Here is a 19002-nt window from a genome sequence, read left to right on the forward strand (position 1 = left end):
GTGTACGGAGCGGAGCCGTGTGTGTACGAGGTGTACGGAGCGGAGCCGTGTGTGTACGAGGTGTACGGAGCGGAGCCGTGTGTGTACGAGGTGTACGGAGCGGAGCCGTGTGTGTACGAGGTGTACGGAGCGGAGCCGTGTGTGTACGAGGTGTACGGAGCGGAGCCGTGTGTGTACGAGGTGTACGGAGCGGAGCCGTGTGTGTACGAGGTGTACGGAGCGGAGCCGTGTGTGTACGAGGTGTACGGAGCGGAGCCGTGTGTGTACGAGGTGTACGGAGCGGAGCCGTGTGTGTACGAGGTGTACGGAGCGGAGCCGTGTGTGTACGAGGTGTACGGAGCGGAGCCGTGTGTGTACGAGGTGTACGGAGCGGAGCCGTGTGTGTACGAGGTGTACGGAGCGGAGCCGTGTGTGTACGAGGTGTACGGAGCGGAGCCGTGTGTGTACGAGGTGTACGGAGCGGAGCCGTGTGTGTACGAGGTGTACGGAGCGGAGCCGTGTGTGTACGAGGTGTACGGAGCGGAGCCGTGTGTGTACGAGGTGTACGGAGCGGAGCCGTGTGTGTACGAGGTGTACGGAGCGGAGCCGTGTGTATGAGGTGTACGAAGTGGAGCTGTGTGGGATGTGTTTACAGTAGAGACGTGTGTGTATGTGTAACGTGTACGGAGTGGAGCTGTTTGTGTACGAGTTGTACAGAGCGGAGTTGTGTGTGTGTTATCATTTCTTTTATTACACTTTTTAAAATTATTTGCACTTTTGGTTTGTCAGCATGAAGGGGAGGATAAAATGGGGAGGTTGGGTTTTGCTTTGACGTGTGCTTTACACAGATTTAGGCCTTATTCAGATGTCCGTGTTTTTCACTGATAAAACACTAAGGACCAGGGGGCATAAAATGTGTGCAGAATTATTAGGTAAATGAATATTTTGATCACATGATACTTTTTATAAGTGTCCTACTCCAAGCTGCATAGGCTTTAGAGCCAACTACCAATTAAGTAAATCAGGTGATGTGCATCTCTGTAATGAGGAGGGGTGCGGTGTAATGACATCAACACCCTATATAAGGTGTGCTTAATTATTAGGCAACTTCCTTTCCTTTGGCAAAATGGGTCAGAAGAGAGATTTGACGGGCTCTGAAAAGTCCAAAATTGTGAGATGTCTTGCAGAGGGATGCAGCAGTCTTGAAATTACCAAACTTTTAAAGCGTGATCACCGAACAATCAAACGTTTCATGGCAAATAGCCAACAGGGTCGCAAGAAGCGTGTTGGGCAAAAAAAGGCGCACAATAACTGCCCATGAATTGAGGAAAATCAAGCGTGAAGCTGAAAAAATGCCATTTGCCAACAGTTTGGCCATATTATAGAGCTGCAACATTATTGGAGTATCAAAAAGCACAAGGTGTGCCATACTCAGGGACATGGCCAAGGTAAGGAAGGCTGAAAAACGACCACCTTTGAGCAAGAAACATAAGAGAAAATGTGAAGACTGGGCCAAGAAATATCTTAAGACTGATTTTTCAAAGGTTTTATGGACTGATGAAATGAGAGTAACTCTTGATGGGCAGATGGATGGGCCAGAGGCTGGATCAGTAAAGGGCAGAGAGCTCCACTCCGACTCAGAAGCCAGCAAGGTGGAGGTGGGGTACTGGTATGAGCTGGTATCATCAAAGATGAACTTGTGGGACCTTCTCGGGTTGAGGATGGAGTGAAGCTCAACTGCCACACCTACTGCCAGTTTCTGGAAGACAAATTCATCAAGCAGTGGTACAGGAAGAAGTCGGTATCGTTCAAGAAAAACATATTTTTCATGCAGTACAATGCTCCATCACATGCATCCAACTACTCTACAGCGTGGCTGGCCAGTAAAGGTCTAAAAAATGAAAAAATAATGACATGGCCCCCTTGTTCACTTGATCTGAACCTCATAGAGAACCTGTTGTCCTTCATAAAATGTGAGATCTACAGGGAGGGAAAACAGTACACCTCTCGGAACAGTGTCTGGGAGGCTGTGGTGGCTGCTGCACGCAATGCTGATCATAAACAGATCAAGCAACTGACAGAATCTATGGATGGTAGGCTGTTGAGTGTCATAATAAAGAAAGGTGGCTATATTATTATTATTGTTATTATTATTATTATTATTATTATATTGGTCACTCATTTTTTTGGGGTTTTGTTTTTGCATGTCAGAAATGTTTATTTCTAAATTTTGTGCAGTTATATTTGTTTACCTGGAGAAAATAAACAAGTGAGATGGAAATATATTTGTTTTATTAAGTTGCCTAATAATTCTGCACAGTAATAGTTACCTGCACAAACAGATATCCTCCTAAGATAGCCAAATCTAAAAAAACCCCCTACAAATATATTTTTGGTTCCTAATTGACCAAAAACAGGAAAGGTTTATTCTGATTGCATGTCAGATTGTGAGAAAAACCTGCAGATGTGTCTTTATAGAGAGAGGATGTAAATTTATGGTTTCAACTGTACCTGGGTAGATAAGTTTTGCACACATCACATTTTTTTTGCATGTTTATTGTTGTATTTGTAAATATCTCTACGTTTTGTTTCATCAAATCCTTTTTTAAAAAAATGTATTAATAATAAAGCTTCGATTTCTTATGACCAAAACTCATTTTTTATTTTTTTTTTTAAAGTATTCATAGCTTGTTAAAGCTTTGTGTAGTAGCCAAGAGTCTTTTTCAATTCTTGTTTGAGGGATTTTCATCCATTTTCCCTATGGGACGTCTTCCAGTTCTGCGAGATTCCTGGCTCGTCTTGCATTCACTTCTCTTCCTTGGAAACGTCTTCCAGTTCTGTGAGATTCCAGACTTGTCTTGCATGCACTGCTCTTTTAAGGTCTAGCCACAGATTTTCAATGATGTTCAGATCTGGGAACTGTGAATTGTTAAACTTTAAGTTTGTGCCTTTTCAGGTCATCTATTGTGGATTTTGACTTGTGTGACATCATTATCCATTTCAACTTCCGCTTTATTACAGTAACATTTCTGCGAGAGCTGCTCGTAGGATTGCTAGTGAGGCAAATCAGAAGACCTTCAGGAAGATTTAGCAGCAGACTCTAGAGTTGTACTGCATTGTTCTACTGTTCAGCGACACCTGCACAAATATGGCCTTCATGGAAGAGTCATCAGAAGAAAACCTCTCTTGCATCCTCACCATAAAATTCAGCGTGAGAAGTATGGAAAAGAACATTGAAACAAGCTTGATGCATTTTGGAAACATCCTGTGGACTGATGTGGTTAACTCCTTTACCCCTGGGCTATTTTCCGTTTTTTAATTTTTCCTCCCTTTCTTCCTAGAGCCATAACTTTTTTTTATTTCTCCTTCAATATAACTATATGAGGGCTTGTTTTTTTGAAGGATAAGTTGTACTTTTGAACAACACTATTGATTCTGCTCCTTATTGTACTGGAAAATGGAAAAAAAAATTCCAAAGTGTGATGAAATTGCAAAAAAAGTGCAATTCCACAATTGCTTGGGTTTTTTTAATAACCATATTCACTATATAGTAAAATTGACCTGACAGCTCGTAGATACCAAACATTGGGGAAAAAATCAGAAATTTGGAGAAAAAAGAAAAAAATAATTGTGCTTTTGTCGCCATTTTCCGAGATATGTAGCATTTTCACTTTTCTGGATCTGAGGCTCAGTGATGGCTATTAGTTTACAAAAGCTGGTGTTTTTAATATTACCATTTTTCTGTAGATACAATGTTTTTGATCACCTGTTATTGCATTTTAATGCAATGTTGAAGCAACCAAAAAAACATAATTCTGACGTTTTAATTTTTTTTCTTGCTACGTCGTGTACCGATCAGATTAATTGTTTTAGATTTTGACAGATCGGGCATTTTTAAACATGGCGATACCAAATATGTGTAATTTTTCTTATTTTTATTTTCAATGGGGCAAAGGGGGAGGTGATTTTGAATTTTTTTATATTTTACATATTTTTAAAAACTTATTTTTTATTTTTACATTTCTTATTGATTTTACTAGTCTCCTTGGGGGTCTTTATCACTATACAGTCTGATCGCTTTTGCTGATTAGAGCGATACTTCAGCATCACTCTAACCAGCAGAGATGCTGATCTAGTGTGAGTGTCGGTGCTCTGCTGACATTTACAGGAACTTTGCCATGAGAATCAGCTGATCCCCAGCTGTCATGACACCCCATCGGTGCTCCATAATCACGTCACGGGGCCGCTGATTGCAGTGGAGAATGTAGACCTTCCTGCTAGACCATGTTTGATCGCTATGTCACAAGTTTGCCAGCACGATCTAACTATCAGGCACGGGTGACTCTCTAATCCACCTGTACCTTTTAGCTGCACATGTTGGCTGATCAGATCAGCTGATATGTGAGCCACTATTAAAGGGACATAGAAAGCCAATGATGTACAGGTATGTCATTGGCCATGAAGGCGTTAAAACAAAACTGTTTGGCTACAATGATTGAAGATATGTGTAAAGAAAAAAGGGCACAGAATTTCAGGAAAAGAATATATTGCCAACCATTAAGCATGGGGGTGGATCAATCATGCTTTGAGGTTGAAACCAATTGCACAGGTAAAATTTCACAGGTAGAGGGAAGAATGGATTCAATGAAATTTCAACAAATTCTTGATGCAAACATAATACCATATGCAAAAAAACTGAAGTTGAAAAGAGGATGGCTTCTACAAATGGTTATTTTTTTTTGTTTTTTACCTAAAATTAGAATGGAAAGGTGTCATCCTTACCTTTATGTCTTTTAGAGATGATTTCATCTTCAACTTGCTTAACTGTTCACAATAACAGCTCACAATATATATATATAAACCTATCATCAGACGCTGTTGACACAACAGACTCTAGCACTCCACACTGTAGTTTCTCTGGTGCTTCTGAGCTACACAGGCAGGCTGAGGCGTCGACCAGCTGTGTGTTCATATGTGATCAGGCTGGCAGGACTTAATTGCTACTGGCCTGCTGGTTACCTCTGGGATCAGATGTTGTGGGAACACCTATCACAGATACTTCCCGCCTTTTTAAGATGAGGGAATCTGTCTTTCCATGCCGACAATAGCTTTTGCTACACTGATCTGTGTGCTGTTGTATACCAGTCCTGCTGGTGATTGTAGTGCGTTGTGTGTGGGGTAGCTGTGGCGTTCTATCATTGTCTTGATGTTTCTTCCCTGTTCTTATTTTCCTCCTTATCACTTGCTGTCTAATACCTCTGAGCTTGCTGAGTGAACGAGTTTTGCTTTCCCCTGTTTGACCATATCTATGGGTTCGAAGACTCCTGTCCTGTCCCTCCCCTGGATTAAGATTAGATCAGGGCTGTACAGGAGCAGAGCTAGGAAGAAGACCCAGACATCATCACCATCAGCTGTATCTCTTGGATCAGGGACAGCTAGGGCCCTCCTATCCTGAGGGCTAATATAGGAGCCCCAGTGCCCGATTATCCCATCACACCCCGTGACATCACCAGAACAGAGACAGTAATATGCAGACAGAGTGGCGTATAAAAAACATCTGAGGGAACACCCACCAGTTACCGTCTTTTTTGGTTTATAAGACGGATCGGATTATAAGGCGCAGCCAAAATTTAGAAAAAAAATAATGAAAAAAATGGGGTCCGTCTTACAATCCGGTGGTGTCTTACCAGAGGGAGGCGGCAGCGGTGGTCGAGCGGGGTCACAGGAGGCAGGGGCAGTTGTGGCGGTGGAGCAGGGCGATGCTGCGGGCGATGTGGTGGGTGTCCTAGATGCTGTCCCAGAAACTTTCGGCGGTGGCGGCTGTGCTAGGGCTGCGATGGCAGCTGGGCTGGGGCTGCAGACGGTGAGGCCACCTCCAGGCGCCATTCCTTAAATCCACTGCTTGGAGATCAATGGGCTGGAGACTGCGCGTGCGCAGATGAGATCTTGAGCCCAGAGCTCCATCTGCACATGTGCCAACTCCGAGTGCCATTATTTGAAGCTCTCACCACCTGCAACCACAGCTGCCACCATAGACCCTGCACTGCCACCGCAGCTCCAGCCCAGACGCCGCAGACCATGCACAGCTGCTGCGGACCCTGCACAGCCGCCGCAGCATTGCCCCTGCCTCCTGCTGCCCTTCTCCACCATCCCCCAGTAAGCTACATTCGGATTATAAGATGCACCCCTCACCTTCCTTTCAAATTTTTGGGAGGAAAAGTGCGTCTTATAATCTAAAAATACAGTATTTATATCAAAGACTTGTTAGGAGGTCACAATGTAAGGTAATATTATGTTTTACCATGGTAGTAATGACATACAGTATATGAATACATTACAGATAAGCTCCCAAGACATAACTTTTTTTTTTATATATAACTAATTCACTACGAACAAGTATGAAATAGCTACAGTATAATCAGTTTTTAACTATTTTGTGGTGGTTCTTTTTCCCCTTTGTAACCTGAGGTTATGAGATTTTACCATACAGTAATTCAGGCATGTACACATTTATAACATACTAGAAGGTGGCCCGATTCTACGCATCGGGTATTCTAGAATTTACGTATTGTGTAGTTCATGTATGATTTTTGTTATATATATATATATATATATATATATATAGATGTTGTTGTGTGTAGTTACCAAGTGTTTGTGTAGGGCGCTGTACATGTTCGGGGTGTTGTCTGGGTGTGACGGGGGGTGAGAGCGGTGTTGTATGTGTGTTGCGTGTGTTGCGTTGTTTGTGGAGCGCTGTGTGTCTGTAGCGTTGTGTGTGTGTGTGTTGCGCGGTTTGTGTGTGTGTGTGGTGTGTTTTGGGGGGAGGTATGTTTTGTGCAATTTGTGTGTTGTGCGGTATGTGCGTATATTTATGTATGCCGCGGTGTTTGTGTGTTGGGTGTTGTGTGTGTGCAGCGTTGTCTGTGTGTGTGGGTGACTGTGTAGGGCAGTTGTTTGTGGTTCCCAGTGTGTGTGTGTGGTGTGTTGTGCAGTGCGCGCGCGTGTGTGTGTGTGTGTTGGGGTTAGGTGTGCACTTCCCATCGTGCTCCATCCCCTATGCTGTGCACCCCCCATCGTGCTCCATCCCCCATGCAGCGCACTCCCCATCGTGCTCCATCCCCTATGCTGCGCACCCCCCATCGTGCTCCATCCGCCATGCTGCGCACTCCCAAACGTGCTCCATCCACCATGCTGCGCACTCCCAAACCTGGTCCATCCGCCATGCTGCGCACTCCCAAACGTGCTCCATCCGCCATACTCTGCACTCCCCATCGTGCTGCATCCCCCATGCTGCGCACTCCCAAACGTGCTCCATCCGCCATGCTGCGCACTCCCAAACGTGCTCCATCCGCCATGCTGCGCACTCCCAAACGTGCTCCATCCGCCATGCTGCGCACTCTCAAACGTGCTCCATCCGCCATGCTGCGCACTTCCAAACATGCTCCATCCGCCATGCTGCGCACTCCCAAATGTGCTCCATCCGCCATGCTGCGCACTCCCAAACGTTCTCTATCCCCCATGCTGCGCACTCCCCATCGTGCTCCATCCCCCATGCTGCACCAGCATCAGCCTCTCTGCCCGCAGCATCAGCCTCTCTGCCCGCAGCATCAGCCTCTCTCCTCCCAGCATCAGCCTCTCTCCTCCCAGCATCAGCCTCTCTCATCCCAGCATCAGCCTCTCTCCTCCCAGCATCAGCCTCTCTCCTCCCAGCATCAGCCTCTCTCCTCCCAGCATAAGCCTCTCTCCTCCCAGCATCAGCCTTTTCTGTCCCCAGCATCAGCCTCTCTCCTCCCAGCATCAGCCTCTCTCCTCCCAGCATCAGCCTTTTCTGTCCCCAGCATCAGCCTTTTCTGTCCCCAGCATCAGCCTCTCTCCTCCCAGCCTACCCCAGCCTCAGCCTCCCCCAGCATCAGCCTCTCTCCTCCCAGCATCTGCCTCTCTCCTCCCAGCCTACCCCAGCCTCAGCCTCCCCCAGCATCAGCCTCTCTCCTCCCAGCATCAGCCTCTCTCCTCCCAGCCTACCCCAGCCTCAGCCTCCCCCAGCATCAGCCTCTCTCCTCCCAGCATCAGCCTTTTCGGTCCCCACCATCAGCCTCTCTCATCCCAGCCTACCCCAGCCTCCCCCAGCATCAGCCTCTCTTCTCTCAGCCTCCCCATCCCAGCCTTCCCCAGGATCAGCCTCTCTCGTCCCAGCCTCCTCCAGCACGCCGTGCTCCTCTGCCGACACTCACAGATCCGATCGCATACACTCACACACACACACCCGATCGCATACACTCACACACACACACACACCCGATCGCATACACTCACACACACACCCGATCGCATACACTCACACACACACCCGATCGCATACACTCACACACACCCGATCGCATACACTCACACACACCTGATCGCATACACTCACGCACACACACATTGACGATATTACACATACGCGCTCACACTCACAACATCCGGAGATACCACATGCTTCTGGCCATGTGATCCTCCGGCAGGTCCTGGAAGCTCACTGCACAGTATCGCCGCCGAGAAGCAAGCGATATCCCAGGATGTTGTGAGTGTGTGGATGCGATCTGATGTGTGTGTGAGGTGTGTGTGAGAGTGAGTGTGATCTGACGTGTGTGTGTGTGTTGTTATGTGTGTGCGTGTGTGTATGTTCCGCCGGTGCAGGACCTTGATGCGCTGGTAACTATGTTACCATGGTTACCAGCGTATCTCGTCCCCCGCTCGCACGGGAGCCCACACCAGCATACGGCGGGAACCCCAGCAATGCGAGGGTATGTGTCGGCTGGGTTGGCGGCGTACGCTGATGTGGGCTCCCGGGGGTACAGTACTCACCTGGGAGTCGTGGCTCCGTGACCGTGTCGGTTCGGGGAATGCGTGGGGGGGCGGGGCCAGAGCTAGCGTGCATTGCGTGAGGGGGGCGGGGCCGAGTTGCCAATGCCTGCAGGGTGCCGGGGCAAGAGGCCAATCTGTGGGGGGGGCGGAGCCTGGCGAGCGGCCGGCCAATCCGTGTGGGGGCGCAGCCTGGGCGAGCGGCCAATCCGTGCGGGGGGGCGGGGCCATGGCGAGCCCAGCGGCCAATCAGCTTTGTGTCACCGTAAGGACACAATTTTGGAGCAAGACAGACAGACAGACAGAATAAGGCAATTATATATATAGATGCAGTATTTCTCTTATCTTGACTTTATCTGCTTTTGTGATAAGAGACATTTGTTAGTAAATGAAACTGAGTACATTTATAAATTAAATTTTTAAGACCTAAATTGCTTTCCTTTTATTTTGTTACTTAACCTTGACTAAACATTTTATACATTTTCTTGTAAAATTTTACAAAACAGGTAACTTTGTGAATTCGTAAGTTAACTTTGTTTTAAATACAGTAAGAACATTCAAATGGCTTTCCCCTTTTGTGAGTTCTTTGCTGTCTAACAAGAGATTTTTTTGTGGACAAAAACATTTCCCACATTCTTAACAAGAAAATGGCTTCTCCCCTTGTGTGAATTCTGTGATGTGTAACAAGACTTGATTTGTGCTTAAAACATTTTCTACATTCTGAACATCAAAAAGGCTTCCCCCCTTGTGAATTCTTTGATGTTAAATATAATCTATTTTCTAATTAAAACATTTCCCACAATCTGAACATGAAAAGGGCTTTTCCCCGTGTGAGTTGTTTGATGTCTAACAAGATCTGATTTTGGGTTAAAACATTTAACACATTCTGTGCATGAATATGGCTCTGTTTTGTGTGAATTCTTTCATGTACAACAAGACTTGATTTATATTTGAAAAATTTCCCACATTCTGAAAATGAAAATGGCTTTTCCTTTGTGTGAGTCCTTTGATGTCTATCAACGATTGATTTGAGGGCAAAACTTTTTCCACATTCTGAATATGAAAAGGGCTTCTTTCCTGTATGAACTATCTCATGTGTTAGAAGATTTGATTTTTGGTTAAATCACTTCCCACATTCCCACAAGAATGATGTAATGTGATGTCATCAGAATCTCTCACCTCTCCAATAAGTCGGAAGAGGATCTCTAGGATGAGGTGTAATATCCACTCTGCCATCTTGTCCCTGTCCATATCCATCCTTCACGGGTCAATCAGTAGAATTCTCTTATATAGAAGATCTCCACTGAGAGGATTCGATATTGCAGGACCCTGAATGGGGAGAAGATGACGCATGACGATGTAAAATCATAGAGAATCTGGTGTAACAATACAATTACTGGACATAATAAGGGGAAACATAGGAAGAGATATTCAATTAGTGGAGATTTTGTCGTTCATTATGGTAGGGAGCAATCAGTTATAGTTATTAGGACAGATACAATGTATAATATGATAATACATATCACAGATAATATGAATAATATGAATAATACATCTACAATCTATTCTAAACTATGCTGCCAGACTAATCCACCTGTCTCCCCGCTACTCTACTCCCCGACCTCTCCACCAATACCTTCACTAGTTACCCATTTCCCAACGACTCCAGTTCAAAACCCTAACTGTGATCTAACAAGCCATCTACAAACTAACTTCTCCTTATATCTCTGACCTAGTCTCCTGGTACTTACCCGCACGTAACCTTCAATCCTCACAAGGTCTCCTTTTCTACTCCCCTCTCATCTCCCCTTCCCATCATTGCATCCAAGATTTCTCCTGTGCATCCCCCCATACTCTGGAATACTCTGCCACAACATATCAGACTCTCGCCTACCTTAACAAGCTTCAAAAGGAACCTGAAGACTAGGGATGGGCAAACCCCCGATGTTCGGTGTTTGGGAGACTCACCCGAATGTTTTGTAAAGTTTGCGTTCGGGTTCTGATATAACGTGAACTTGCGTCCGAACACCAAACTTGGACTTTACAGTTATGTGATGGGGAAGGGGGGCTGTAAAATAAAGAATACTGTTAATAATAAACATTATCATTATACTTACAGGTCCCGCGATACGTCCTGCAGAATCTGTCTCCCGCCGCTTTACCTTCCGAGTCCAATCATCGCTGTGCTGTCCGATAACAAAAGGACCTTCCATGACGTCATAGCATGTGACCAGTCATGTGTGAATGTTGTATTATCTCATTGGTTACAGACTGGTCACATGGCTATGATGTCATGCTAGGTCCTGTCAGTGCATCTCAGTATACTCGCGTGAGTGCCGTGTATCGGCGAGATAGTTGGGCACATGCTCGGCTCCCCGTCCCTGCATGTCGGTGCTCTTTACAAAGTCAGCCCACATACAGGGATTAGCTGCCACAACGATGAATAGCGGCGCCGGGAATCAGGTGATCGGAGATCACCGTTGCTATAATAACCCGCCCGTCAGATTACTATGGCAACGGTGTCAGCGGTGAAGTCACCGCTTACCAACCCGCTGCTTCTGCTCACTCATTGAGTGATTACACAGCACAGGGGAGCAGAAGCGTTCTTCCTCCCCTGTGCTGTCTGATATACCAGAGCTGCATGGGTTGAAGGAGAAAGAAGACAGAAAACCAGGATCGTGGAGGGGTGAGAGGGAGTAATAAACATGGAGTCCCGGAGTGTGCCCGTTTATTTATTTCTAATAAAGTGTCTGTGTATTTATTTCTAATAAAGTATTTTTTCTCTGTGTGGTGTTTTTTTTTTAACCCTTTATTGGAGATTCTTAATGGCCGGGTCAAACTTGCCTGACATTAAGAATCTGTGGCATAATACTAGCTAGTAAAATAAAGCTAGTATTAACCCCTTATTACCCAGCGTGCCACCCGGCACCTGGGCCGCTGAAGAGTTGGATACAGCGCCAGAAGATGGCGCTTCTATGAAAGCGCCATTTTCTGGGGCAGCTGTGGACTGCAATTCGCAGCGGGGGGGGGGGCAGAAAGCTTTGGGCCAACCTGCGCTGCGAATTCGAATCCCCAGCTGCCTAGTTGTACCTGGCTGGACACAAAAATTGGGCGAAGCCCATGTTGTTTTTTTTAATTATTTCATGAAATTCATGAAATAATTAAAAAAAGGGCTTCCCTACATTTTTGGTTCCCAGCTGGGTACATATATAGTCAGGTGGGGGTTCGGAGCAGCCCGTACCTGCTTGCTAAAACAAATCTGGTATTAACTCTTTATTATCCAGGGCTGCTGGAAGAGTTGGATACAGCGCCAAAAGATTGCACTTCTATGAAAGCGCCACTTTCTGGGGCAGCTGCGGACTGCAATTCGCAGCAGAGGGGCTCAGAAAGCTCAGGCCAACCTGTGCTTTGGATTCCAATTCCCAGCTGCCTAGTTGTACCTGGCTAGACACAAAAATTGGGCGAAGCCCACGTCATTTTTTTTTTTTTTAATTATTTCATGAAATTCGTTAAATAATTAAAATAAAAAGGGCTTCTCTATATTTTTCGTTCCCAGCCGGGTACAAATAGGCAGCTGGGGGTTGGGGCCTGCTGTACCTGGCTAGCATACAAAAATATGGAGACGCCCACGTCATTTTATTTTTAAAGTTTTTTGGCAAAAAAAAAAAGGCTTCCCTGGATTTTCCATTGCCAGTGAAGGTAACACCAAGCAATAGGGGTTAGCAGCCAGAAGCTGCTTGGATTACCCTTAGCTAGCAATTGAAAATGCAGTGGGAACCCACGCATATATTTTTATTTATTTAAATAACTAAAAAAAAATGGGCTTCCCTGTATTTTGATTGCCTGATATCACAGTACTGTAAAAATAAATAAATCATTAAGAAAAATAACGTAGCACTCCACAGTATTTTTGATTCTCAGCGCAGATAAAGCAGACAGCTAGGAGCTGCCACCCCCATCTGCCTGATTTACCTTGGCTGGCAATCAAAATACAGGGAAGCCCATTTTTTTTTATTTAAAAAAATAATTAAAAAAAAAAAATGCGTGGGCTCCTGCTGTATTTTGATTGCCAATCAGGTAACGCCAGCAGCTGGGGGCTGGGATTCTCGGCAGCCCACAGCGCCCCTGGAAATAGCGCATTGTTTCTTAGCGCCATTTCCAGGCGCTATACCGAGCTCGTCCAGCAGCTGTGATGGCGGTGGCTCACTGGGTAATACCAGCTTTGTATTCTCAGATGGTACTAAGCCTGAAATTCATGGTGTCACGCCAAATTAGCCATGGCCACCATGAATTTCCAGGGGAAAAAAAACACAGCACAGTTAAAATTTGTTTATTAGAAATAAAACAAAAAAAAACATTTAGAGACTCTATCTTTATTATAAAAAAAAAACCTTAGCCCAACGTAATCCACAGGGACAGCTAAGTCAACTGTGCTTCATCACTTCATCACTGCGCACAGATACAGTCTATACACAGTGAGAAGCAAAGCGCAATGTCAACTCTGCTTCATCACTGTGCATAGACAGTGTCTATACACAGTGAGAAGCAAAGTGCAAAGTCAACTCTGCTTTATCACTGTGCACAGACACAGTCTATACATAGTGAGAAGCAAAGCGCAATGTCAACTAAAGCGCAATGTCAACACTGCTACATCACGGTGCACAGACACAGTCTATGCACAGTGATAAGCAAAGCGCAATGTCAACTCTGCTTCATCACTGGGCACAGACAGTCTATACACCAGGGGTGGGCAATTAATTTTCCCATGGGGCGGCATGAGAAGTTGGGATGGTTTTAGAGGGCCGGACTAATATAATTAACTCGGTTCTACAATATATATATATATATATATATATATATATATATATATATATATATATATATACACACACACGCATATATACTGTGTGTGTATGTAATATATATATATATACACATACACACAATGAAGAAAAAACAAAAAAGCTAGCACTAAATGTGCACTACAGCACTAAAAATTCCAACTGTACTTATTATAAATATGAGATTTTTGGCAAAAAATTGCAATTTTTTTGAGCCACCCCGCCACTCCATGGCAATCTCAGTAGGGGCAGTCCTAACACTAAAATATTTTTAAAAAATGTGCCAAACGGCCTCACATATTAAATAGTAGAACTGCTCTTAGCAGCACTCACCTGGTCTATTTCAATCCCGTACCCATGACTGAATCATGGCTGTGGGCGGGACAGGTCCAGGCTAATGCTGCATGAAGTAAAAAGCCTGTGGACAGGGCCTGATGACTGAATGTGAACAGTCACCAATCGCCAAAATCTAGACAGGTGGAATACATCCCAAATTGGGGTGCATAGCAAGGTGGGGGTCAGTCACCGACCAATTCAACGAAGAAAAAACAAAGGTGAGTGCTGCTAAGAGCAGTTCTACTATTCATATGTGAGGCTGTATGGCACATTTTATAAAAATATTTTAGTGTAGGACTGCCCCAAATGAGATTTGCCATGACGTGGCGGGGTAGCTCAAGAAATTGCAATTTTTTTGCCAAAAATCTCAAAATTTTTATAATAAGTACAGTTTGGAATTTTTAGTGCTGAAGTGCACATTTAGTGCTGGCTTGTTTTTTTCTTCATTGAATTGGTTGGTGGCTGACCCCCACTTTGCTATGCACCCCAATTTGGGATGTATTCCACCTGTCTAGATTTTGGCGGTTGGTGACTGTTCACATTTAGTCATCAGGCCCTGGCTTTTTGTTTTTTTCTACATACAATGTATACATACATACACACACAATCCCCATATACTACATCACTACACCCGCCACATACTACACCTGTAATATACATCCCTATACACTACACCTGTAATAAACTACACCTCTATATACTATACCACTATATACTCCATCACTACACCCCTATATACACCTGTAATATACTACATCACTATATACTACACCTGTAATAAACTGCACCACTACATCACTATATACACCTGTATTATACTACACCCCTATATACACCTGTATTATACTACACCCCTATATACACCTGTATTATACTACACCCCTATATACACCTGTATTATACTACACCCCTATATACACCTGTATTATACTACACCACTATATACACCTGTATTATACTACACCCCTATATACACCTGTATTATACTAATACTACACCACTACACCCCTATATACACCTGTAATATACTACACCCCTATATACACCTGTATTATACTACGCCACTACACCCCCATATACACCTGTATTATACTACACCCCTATATACACCTGTATTATACTACACCCCTATATATACCTGTATTATACTACACCACTATATACACCTGTATTATACTACACCCCTATATACACCTGTATTATACTACACCACTATATACTACACCTGTATTATACTACACTCTTATATACTACACCTATTATACTACACCCCTATATACTACACCTGTATTATACTACACCCCTATATACTACACCTGTATTATACTACCCCCCTATATACTACACCTGTATTATACTACACCACTATATACACCTGTATTATACTACACCACTATATACACCTGTATTATACTACACCACTATATACTACACCGTAGTCTACTACAGCACTACACCCCTATATACACCTGTATTATACAGGTGTATATAGTAGTGTAGTATAATACAGGTGTATGTAGGGGTGTAGTGGTGTAGTTTAATACAGGTGTATATAGGGGTGTAGTATAATACAGGTGTATATAGGGGTGTAGTATTATACTACACCCCTATATACACCTGTATTATACTACACCACTATATACTACACAACTACACCCCCCATATACCACACCTGTAAAACTACATTCCCATATACTACACCACTACACCCCAAATATTTGTCAACAGTTAACCCCCTCCCCGCCCGCCTGCCCCCCATTGTCCCCGCAGGTTACTAGTAACCACTCACCTCTCTTCTTATTGTCCCCTCCTTAGGCACCTCCGTATGAGCCCCCTGCTGAGCGGCTTCTCTTTCACATGCTCAGGCTGCGCCGTACTGACGATATCAGGGCACGCGTGTCACAGAGAAAGCTGCCGGACAGGGAACAGAGGAGAGATTCCTGCGTTCTGCTGCCTGTACTGACTGTGCGGAGCTGCAGGATCTGTCCTCTATTTCCTACCCGGCACGCAGCGTGTGATGAGGGCAATTTGACCACGGGCCTCCCGGAGCCTGGAGCTCCGGACAACAGGTCAGATTACCCTCATAACTGACCGGCTAGCCCTGAGCCAGGCGGGCTGGTCACAGAGAGTAGGCGGGCCGGATGTGGCCCGCGGGCCGCCCCTTGCCCAGGTCTGCTATACACAGTGAGAAGCAAAGCGCAATGTCAACTCTACTTCATCACTGTGCACAGACAGTGTTTATACATAGTGATGTAAAGCGCCATGGAATAAATGGTGCTATAATAATAAATAATAATAATAATAGTGAGAAGCACAGAGAGCCAAGTCATCACTGCTACATCACTGTGCACAGATACGGTAGTGTCTATACACAGTGAGAAGCAAAGCGCAAAGTCAACTCTGCTTCCTCACTGAGCATAGACAGTATCTATACATAGTGAGAAGCACAGAGAGCCATGTCAGGTCTGCTACATCGCTTTGGATAGGATAGTGGCACTTGCATCTCGCATTACATAACCCCACTCTCCCGACAGCAGTGCCTCAGCTGTGGAAATAAACGCAGCTGACCCGCTACTCTCGGGAGATTGTGCGCAGTGATGCGATGACACTCACATCACGGCTCACCATGACCTTTGATGACGTCATACTCACGTGACCAGTCTGTAGCCAATGAGGTAATACAACATTCACACGTGACCGGTCACATGGGTTAATACCGTCACAGTCATGGCAGGTCCTTTTAGCCAGAGGTGCTTACCGGGGGACACAGCAATGATCGGACGGACGTGGAAGCAGAAGCGCTGGGAGACAGAGTCTGCAGGACGCGTCGTGGGACCTGTAAGTATGATCATAATTTTTTTTTAATAACGTGTTTTTTTTTAACAGCCCCTGGATCCGAACTGTAACACGAGCTTTCCAGAAAGCTCGTGTTTGGGGTCGTATGCACGAACACCATGTGTTCGGTACGGACCCCGAACTTTACAGTTCGGGTTCGCCCATCTCTACTGAAGACTCACCTCTTCCGACAAGCCTACAACCTGCTGTAACCCTCAGTCCGATATAGCACCGCACGACCTTCTCTACCCTCACCTACTGTATTATCACCCATCCCTTGTAGACTGTGAACCCTCGCGGGCTGGGTCCTATCTCCTCTTGTACCACTCTGTGCCCTGTTTTGTGTATGGGTATTGTACTTGTCCCTACTATGTGTACCCCTTTTCACATGTAAATCGCCATGGAATAAATGACGCTATAATAATGATAAATAATAATAACACAATATACTGATCAGATCATGAAACCCCCTTGTAGCATTTTCATATGAAAATGTTTTAAAAAAAGTTGAAGGAATTATTCAGAACACCACCACCTGCAAAGCTGCACACTAGATATGCCTGCTCTGTGCTTACAAGACCTGTGATGATGTCACATATCATGTGATCAAGAGAGGAGTATATATAGCAGTACCGGCCCTGATAAACCAGCAGATCAGATGTGATCGGAGTCCTGTCACAAACATTCTGGGCAGGTCATTTCTCTACTGTATAGAAATTTGCAAGCGAGGGAACTACATCTCACATCAACCCTCGGGAGCAAGACAGGAAGTGGTAGGAGCTAGAAACTTGAGGAAAAGAGCAGGGAGAATCAGTCGTGGCAGTAAAATTATGAGAGAAGACAGACTCCACTGTTGTCTGATTGAACATTCGACATTTACCAGACAGAAAAATATCTTCTGTTTGTGTGAGGTGAAAAAAAAGAAAGACCATCCTCCATTTATCTGAGGCAGATGGAGACAGAGAATCGTCCATCTTTTACCTCAGTCTGATGGAGATAAAGAGAGAGAATCTTACATTTTCTCAGAGAAAGACTGACAACATTTTTCCATATTTTCTGAGGAAAACCAAGCTCTCTCTCAATGCAAATTTACCTGTTCAGGACCGGACTACTTTCCTTCCTTGTCGATCATTCACTTTTTCAAGCTTTATCGTACATGCGCTTTTAACAGCTCTAAAAAAAATTGTTTTTATGATACTTTTTGCTGTTTTTTTTCGCGACACGGGCTTACTTTTTAACATTTTTTAAAAATGTCTGATATTTTTGCTGATATTGGGGAAAAATGTAAAGAATAATGGCAAATGTGTTGATTTTTTATATTTTATAATTTTTACTTTTTTGTCACAAATGAACGCCAAATTTTAAGGGTAGGTTGGATCCAGCATTAAAAGGGGTTGTACAGTACTTTTACATTCATGGTCTATCTTTAGAATAGCTCATCAGTGTCTGATCGGCCACGGTCTGACATCCAGCGCCCTCGACGATCAGCTGCTCTCGGTGCCGGGGCGGCAGCAGGCAGCCAGAAATCCTCAGTTCCGGAGCTGCCCCATCAACTGATAGTGGCTAAGGCCGAGTGCTGTAACACGCCCAGCTCCAGGGCCAGGGGGTACTCGGTACCAGGCCAGACTAGTCCGGTGATGTCGCGGCAGCGTGGCCCGGTTCCGTGACCCAGGCGGTGTCTTTCAATAATAAAGATGATGGTTATGATGATGGGAGTGGTAGTTAAAAGTAAAGGTTTGTAACGCCACCTGTTGTGCTGCGGCTATGTGGGCCGCCACTGCGCTGTGTATTCCCTGGGGCAGATGACAGCGCAGACAAGGTGATCTTGCTCCCCACATGTGGAGCCGGACCCCAGGGCAACTGTTGGAGAGTCTATTTTTGGGCAACTGGTGGGCTTAAGGGTGCAGGGCCAGGAGTGTAGTCAAGGACTGCAGTTTCGTTATCTTTCACTTTACTTGGTAACCGTTGAGGAAGTTCTGGGAAACTGGTACAAGTGGTGATGATGGTGGTCCGAATAGCCTTAAAGCAGTCAGGAAAACCTCCCTGGCCAGGTGGGTGTGAGGCCTACCCACTACGCTCTTTCCTGGTTTTCAGGTCCCCCGCGGCGTTAGCTAGGCTGAGGCCCTCTCCTCTGTCACTTGTGGTAATTCTCTCACCCGTATGGCAG

This window comes from Anomaloglossus baeobatrachus, chromosome 5, assembly GCF_048569485.1.
Source record: "Anomaloglossus baeobatrachus isolate aAnoBae1 chromosome 5, aAnoBae1.hap1, whole genome shotgun sequence".
Classification (NCBI taxonomy): domain Eukaryota; kingdom Metazoa; phylum Chordata; class Amphibia; order Anura; family Aromobatidae; genus Anomaloglossus; species Anomaloglossus baeobatrachus.